The sequence below is a fragment of the Fukomys damarensis genome, unplaced genomic scaffold, assembly GCF_012274545.1.
Source record: "Fukomys damarensis isolate Sample0158 unplaced genomic scaffold, DMR_v1.0_HiC HiC_scaffold_17, whole genome shotgun sequence".
NCBI lineage: Eukaryota > Metazoa > Chordata > Mammalia > Rodentia > Bathyergidae > Fukomys > Fukomys damarensis.
Window position 1 is genome coordinate 81,868,507 of NW_022900929.1, and position 7,939 is coordinate 81,876,445.

Consider the following 7,939-nt stretch of genomic DNA (forward strand, 5'->3'; position numbering starts at 1 on the left):
GGTCGCCCGCGCTGTCTACACCGCCCTCCGCCCCCCGGGGGGGGAGCAGAAGGGCACAGGGTCGGGGGTCGGAGACTGAGGGATCAGACGGGGACCAGGGACCTGGGTCTGAGACTGAGGGATCAGAGATGGGGCCCCAGGTGAGGACCCAGACGAGGAACAGAGGCTGGGTCCAGAGGCCAGCGCTCCGAGGTCTGACCCTGGTGTCTCCAAGGCACCGAGTCCCTGGGTCTTGAGAGCGGCACGAAGTCCCTGTCCCCGGCAGAGCGGACCCCAGGGCTCTGGATCCTCGGAGCCTGAGGTGGGCGCCAGGCCCTGCCGAGCACCCCTGACCTTAGGAAAGACGTGGCGATGGGGATTTGCCCCGAGCAGCGGCAGTCTGAAGGGTAAGAGGATCTGGGCACACACGAAGAGCGCGGATCATAGCGCGGTCGCGTGTGGACTCAGCCTGTGGCACAGGACAGGGCTGGCCAGGAACCTCGTCCGGGGATACGGACAGAGATCCAGCTCCGCCTCTGAGGCACACTGCCCCAGCGCGGTCCAGAAATCCTGAGAAGAAGGCGATCAAGGGCACCGTTTCAGAACGTCTACCTAGCAGTTTCAACGTAATTCTCGTCGTTCAGGTTTACATAGATGCTACTCATAACTGCTGGTTGATTTTTTAACTTGTATGACATTGTCCTCCCTCTTGACTCTTTCATTGCCCTTTCAGTTGACCATAAGTGCTCCTATTTTCTGGATAAGAATCTCTAATAAGGTGCTTTTATGCTGCCTTTCTTGAATGAATCAGAATAAGAGCCAGAGGAGGAGAGAGAGAACCTGAAAGGCAGGGAGAACAGGGTTTAAAGAACTGCCACTTTCCCTTCTTCGTTTTCACCAGTCATGGGAGCCTCTGGTTCTTCCGAGGTAGGTTTGGGCCTTGGGTTAGTTACCTTGGGGGACAGTTTTGCACTGCATCACCTGGATAATGTGATGAAGGTGAACAACCTGCAAGGGACTTCCTCTGGCCGTGTGATTACACCACGTTACACAGAACTCAGCACCGCCAGAGCATTTGTAAATGCTCACTTACTCGGTTCTCACAGTAACCCGGAGAGCTGCTTGCTCATCCCTCCATTTTAACTAGAATAAACAGGCTTCCCCAAGGCCACTGGTTAGTAAGTGGAAACGGAACCAGAATTCATGACTTCTGACTTCTACTATCTGACTGTCTCTGCCTTTAAGCCCCTTTCTCTCGCTTTTGTTCTCTTTCTTCCTTTCCTTTCTTTCCTTCCCTTTTCTCGCCTTCATCCTAACATCTAGTGTAAGCTTCAGAATTTACAGCACACATTTTGAATAACAGCACGTCTTCACGTACGCTCAGACCCCTCTCCACGTACGGATTCTCTTGCCTTGTGAGCTAAGGTGGCAGCTGTTGAAAAGCTCTGACCCAGTCCTCGTCAATGCCCATCATTTCCCCCATCACCATATTTTGCACACGGTTTTAAAAGCCTGGGTTTTAGTCTAGTAGATTACAGTCCAGATTTCAGTGTTGCATAAACAAGTTACTGGCCTCTCAAATCTAACCTAGTTAATGGGAATGAGTGTGATGCCCCCTGCTGCTGTGTGATGTAACCTGACACCGGCACATGATGGCCGTTACTATTTAGTAAGTAGGCGTTCCCAACAGTACTTTCAAGGTGGTCTTGATTTTGAGCGATTTCGCTTTTTAAGAGTCAAATCTGATGTATTGCTTGGTTACTGTGCTTCTGGGGCCTTGACAGACTCTTTGGAGTGGTTTCTAAGCAGTTCTAAAGGAGGTCAGAAATGTGGAGGTGTCTAACCTCCGAACTCCAGCCTTGGAGGACAAATCTGTCCAAGTTAAACAACAGCCTATGTTCATTTTTGCTTTCATATTCTACGAGGACAATTATTTTCAGACTGTAAAGAGTAGTACCTGTATATTAGAAAAAACTAAAATTTGAGGGGAAGTTAAAAAACAATTTTTTATTAAATTCAAATCTCCTTTCCCAACTTTGTCTTTCTTTACATTTTTAAAATTGAGTTTATTGGTACTTTTTAAGTATACAGTACAGTTACATTCATCTTTGGGATCTTGTACCCTTACATGACAGATCCTGTCCCAACTTTGGGGGAAAAATCACGTAACAGCCATCAAATCATGGAGCTATATTAAATGGCCTTCAGGCCATTTGGCCTCTAAACAGTGCCTAGTTCTATGGACTCACAGGGCCATTTGTCAGAGACTGAGTCATAGAAAATGTCAGAAGGCAGTGAACCCCACCCTGGCTGCCCTTTTCCAGTACTAAGGATTGAACCAGTGCCTTTGCACGGAGCTATGTCTGTAGCCATATATATGTATGGGTTGGACTCAAACTTGTGATCCTTCTGCCTTCGCCTTCTAGAGTGCAAGGATTACAGGTTTCCACCACTGCACCTGGCTAAATTTGCCCTTTTAAACAAATATTTATCTAGCTCTTCGTATGTAGAAGACCAGGCTTGATGTGGGTCTCATTTCATGATTTTCATATTTCAGAAATCAGTTGCTGATAAGCTTAATGATGACCACTGGAGACATTCGGAAATGAAGTATTCTAAAAGTGTATTGTAACTGTTGGAACTGTGAAATACCCTGGTTACTATCAAAAGCATTGTAAGACTCTTCAAAAAACTAAAAACACAACCACCAAATAACCCACAAATGTCACATTTGAGTATACATTCAATAGGAGTAAAAACAGCCTTTCAAAAGATATGTGCAGATACGTGTTCATTACAACTTTGTCCACAACAGCCAGGAACGAACCTAACCTAAATATCTACCAACGGATCAGTGGAAAATGAGGGAACATTATTCTACCTTAAAGAATAATAGGGAGTATTAAAATATGAAAATATTTCATTACTGCTATGGTTTGTTGTCAGGAGTCATTCTACATAATTTTGGGGGGAAATCACTTCATAATTAAAGAATGACTATAGCTGTCTAAGGTCCAGTGTCACCTTGCCTGCCAGCTGACTGTGGCATGTGGAAACAACTCTTTTGCTTCTGGTCACAAGTTGAGGCCTCAGTGGTCTTGTGATATTCTGACATTCAAGGGCAAGAGTACATCAGCTGAAAACATCCTGGTTCTTTGAGAACTGAGTAGTAATAGCTTGCTATCTTGTCCCACTTTTATAATAAGAATGCTCTACTTACTGCCTTTATCAACATAAGATTATCACCACCCTCTGAGTCCTAAGTCACCTGATACTCCCTCTAATTAATGTGCATATGTAATAACTAACGGCTAGCTCGGGAGTGTCTTTGTCTTGCCCACTCTCAGGCACGATCTCCCAGCCCCACCATGTATTATGAAGTTGGTTTACTCTAGCCCTCACTGTTCCTCTTTCTAGGCAAACCAGAGGATTGATCAGCCTCTGATAGCTTGTGTCTAGATGTCCCTCCAAAGCCTCAAGTACTCATAGGCGGGGCTATTGGGAGATGGTTGGATCACGGGTGTGTGACACCGGATTTGGGTGTATGGTGCTGGTATTAAGGGTACGTGATAAACAAGTGGGTTTAGCATAGTTCTGGGTATGGATATGGAAGCCCCACTCTGGGTGTGGGTGACACCAGTCAGTAGGCTTGTAGCCTGAATGGAGTAAACCATACAGAAGGAAGGCAGGCTGCTGCTCGCTGCTTCCTGCTTGTCCTGCCACAGTGTGTTCATTGCACAACAATGTACATGTCATTAATGATACTGTCCTGTACTTTAAAGTTATTAAGAAGGTAAATCTGTGTCATGTGCTGCTTCTAAATGCATCAGAAGGTCAGCGAGTGAGGAGCGGCAGAAGCCATGTCTGCAGCCCCTTGGGCAGACTGTGTTGCCGCTTGTTGGCCCTCAACCATCTCCACGTCTGTTTGCCCTCGTGTTCATACACACAAAAGGCAAGTGAACGAAGTGCAAGAAATCTGTGGGAAATACCTGTCCATGGCCATATCTCCCTGAGCATGCCTAGTCCTGTCAGTGGAAAACAGCCTTCCCACACACGCTTCACATGAAACGGAAACATAGGGAGTGTGAAGGGTAAGCTGAAGCTTCCTAGTGGGGTTGGAATAGCTTTTGAAAGAGAACAGTCTTAGTAAGGCATAGTGGTACGAAAGAGCAAAGGATATTTGGGGATCTGCAGGCAGTTTAGCAAAGCTAGGGTGCACACCACTTTGGAGACTGGAGAGGAGAGGCAGGGCCGCATCAGAAGAGGCGTCCAGCAGATTTCTTCTGCCGTGCTCTCCACTTTGCCATTTCTTCCAGGAAATCACCTGACCATGGACTGAACCCTCTACTCTTTTCAGCTTGGTTCTTGGGTATTCTGTCTTGGTGATGGATGGGAAAGTGACCGATATAGCCACCCTTTAGAATGGCCGCTTAGGGCGCAGTCTTTGCTCTGTGCCACGAGCTCTGGCAATTCCAGCAGGAAGGACTGTTCACGCTTTACAGATGAGCAGAAACTCAGCAAGGTTAAGCAGCTCATACTTGGAGACGCAGAACCATGACAAAGGCAAGATTCTCCCCAGTTCTGACTCATGTCCTTGACCTCAGAATTCCCTAAGAGTGTCCTACAAAGCGTAGGAGAAATGGAAGTGGGACAGCTGAAGGGAGACAGATGGGTCTACTGACAGGTTCTACTGAGGTCATACGTATTAGCTGAGAGTCATGAACGATGCTTCTCGGTAGTTCCTGCCAGCACACTTCCATTCTGTCCCAGCGTGTCCAACGTGCCGCCCTTCTGCTTGCAAGGACCAATGACCTACAGCGACTGACTGAGCTGGGAGGTGTGAGAGGTGAGAAAGAGACATACGTAATCCCTATTTTCTGGTTAGTTCCATTGCATTTGCTGCAACGGAGTCACACTGAGGCACAGGCAGCCCAGACATTTCTGCAGTTTGCAGCAAAAGACCTACAGGTACTGATCTCAGCTCAGTCAACAGTGTGTGTGGTTGTTGCTGCTTTCCTGTGCTGTATTTATAGATGTGGATTCCAGGACAAGGAGAGTTTGGTCCCACTTTTGCTGTCTTGGTTAGACTAGTCTAGCGTAGGAAACATATCCCTAAATTCCACATTTTAAGAGGCAAGAACAGCCTAAAACACAGGCAGAAAGAGTTTTAAATGTTTGGAAATTGAAATACTAACATCAGCAACAGCAATAGCTAATGCATAGTCAGAGGGGGCTTGGAGATGGTAAGAAGCTCTCCCAAGGTCAAGCAGCCAGTAATGATAATGCAGAATTCAAACGTGGGCTCATCTGTCCCGTGCTTTATCACTTCCCATGCGTTTTCTTCTCCTTAACCACAAAGACAGTGGCTCTGTCTTTGGAGCTCTGCTGGCCTTTGCTGGTGTGTGCAGGTCACTAGCACACAGAATTTTGTGCTCTTGTTTCAGGGGTTGTAGCAAAGCATTTAAAATACACAAGTGAAATATGGCAGGGATGCCTCAGCGTCCCTTGCCAGCAGTGGTTGTCTCTTCCCATAAGAGCTTGGTTCCAGTTCTGTGTGCCGTGATTTAGGAGGAGAAAGGAAAGAAAGGGAAGCATAAAACTTGAGGATGCTGAGCCTGTGCAGTGAAGATCTGTAAGGAGAGACCGATGGGAGGAAGAGGAGAAAGTGTTTAGGCCAAAGCAGTGGAAGGAATTCACAAAGACAGCAAGGGGTGTGGGCCTCAGAAGTCTCTGCCTCCCTCCACACCCCGGAGGAGGCATGTGTTCCCAGTTCGGCTGTTTGGTGGGTGAGAAAAGGGAAAGTCACGGCGAGGGAAGAAACGCTGTGAGCTGCGACGCTGACCCAGCAGCTCGGTGCTTCGGTGTGGCTCCATCTCTGGCGCCCGCACCGCGGGTTTGTGACCGTGTTTGGGAGAGCCACTCTGACACCTTACACAGCGCCTGGCAGAGGGCTTAAGGCTTACAGCGTTTTGAAAAGAGGGATAAAATACTGTTCTCCCCCACCCCCACCCCAGGACTGAGGATTGGACCCAGAATCTCCACACTGAGCTGCACGCCAGCCTTGCATTAATTTTTATTTTGAGACAGGGTCTTGCCAAGTCATTAAGCAGCCCAGGCAGGCTCAAACTCACCCTCCTGCATCAGCCTCCCAGAGTGCTGGGTTTACAAGTGGGCGCCACCTCGCCCCATTCACCTGGAGCCCTTTGTTCTTAATGAATGGTGCCGAACACCTCCTCCCATTTGGCCAGCATTAAAACCCAAGCTCCCTGCCACAAGAAATGTTGATGATGAACATGGACAGATATTTTGGCAACTTCTGGCTAAGATTTCCTGAGGTAGGGCTTATGAACTCTCATTTTCCTGAGTAATTCCTCAAAAACATCTATAAACCGGTAAATATTTAGTATCTCCCATGCTAATGGTAGCCCAAGTCATAAAAGCTAAATTTTGGAGGGTGTCTATATGTCCATTAATAAATGAATGCATGAAAAAAATTTGGTACTTACAGTGGAATATTACTCTGCCATAAAGAAGGATAAATGGAGTCATTTGTAGAAAAGTAGATGCACCTTAAGTCCATCATGTGAAGCTAAATAAAGCAGATACACAAATATCACATGGTTTCTGTTATTTGAGAAATCCAAATTATAAATAAAGAGCAAAATAAAGGATAGATAATAGGAAATAGGGAGGAAGATCATTCTCAAAGGGGAAGGGGATTAGAGATGGAGGGAGGGAGAAGAGGCAAAGAAAAGGTGATGAAAGACACAACCAAGATGTGTCCTGTACCTGTGCCAACCCCACCCAAGGGATGCACACAGCAGGCACTGCCCAGGGACTAAGAAGGCATTGCAGTAGCAGTGGGAGAAGACCCAGGGGTGTACACTTGTCAGTGCACCGAGGCGAGAGTACTCTGTGCGCTCTGTGTGCTCGGCTGAGGCGGAGTCCTGGATGCAAGGGGGCTTCCCGTGATGAGTCTGTGCCCATCTCCAATTTCACCACCAGACAGAAAGCTTGCATTTGCATCCTTTCGAGAACAGCAATGTGCCTTTTGCTTAGGTTTAAGACCAGCTACTGTGGCTTTCTAAGGCATTACGTAAATTCCCAAGAGTAGAACAAAACCTTGAGTTTATATTAAACCCATGTCTTACTCATTAAGTTATTTCTGCCTATTTTTTCAATCCAATAGAAATTCAAGTCTTAGGCTACATTGGCAAAAAAAGAAGAGCTCTTCATACCTACCCAATGCCACTTGGTTTTTCACTAATGACACAAACCTAATGTTTACAGTCGCTGTGTGTGGTAAGAGTCCGGCTTGGGTTCAAATCATGTTTCTGTCACTTACTTAGTTTTGTCTTGGCCAAGTCGTTCCATCCCCCCATTGTATGTATAATAACAGTATCTCCAGCATAGAGTTTGAAGCTTGAATGAGTAACACACACAACATGGCCAGGCTCCTGCGTGTGACCAATGGACACAGACCGTGCTGCCTTTGCACACACACTGTGCCAGGGAGCCCATGTTCAATGAAACATTTAAGACTCATCGAAGGCTCAGACTTTGTTTCAGTGACTGTAATGAGGATTCCGGGTTATAAAAAGTCCAGAAAACCGCATGGTGGGAGATAATCCCAGCACTCCAGGGGTGGAGGCAAGAGGACTCCAAACCCAAACCCAGCATGGACAGCTTAGTGATTTAGTGAGACCTGGTCTAAGAATGAAAAATAGAAAAGGGCTGGGGGTTCCGCTCTGAGGGAAGGCCCTGGGTTCACCCCCCAGTACTGCCATCAGCCAGTCAGTCAGTCAGAAAACCCCTGGACTTCTGCATCCTGTCCTCTATGAACGTTATTGTCAAGCACAGGCATTAAATTCCATGTGTAAAGTTCAGCTCAGCCTTCACCGTGAGGCAAGGACCTGCATACAGAGTGTACCTAAGCACATTTCCACAGAGCTATGCTGTC

General features: G+C 47.0%; 1 long non-coding RNA gene across 2 annotated transcripts; it reads left to right on the plus strand.

Moving 5' to 3' along the window:
- The first annotated feature begins 13 nt into the window (after window positions 1-13).
- On the plus strand, window positions 14-2,870 carry LOC104851730. 2 transcript variants are annotated; one of them, XR_777269.2, is made up of 3 exons: window positions 14-605; window positions 791-906; window positions 2,537-2,870. It is a non-coding gene; the product is annotated as an uncharacterized LOC104851730 (long non-coding RNA). The 2 variants fall into 2 exon arrangements; XR_777270.2 differs by having other exon boundaries at window positions 14-386; window positions 2,537-2,869.
- The last annotated feature ends 5,069 nt before the right edge of the window (window positions 2,871-7,939 follow it).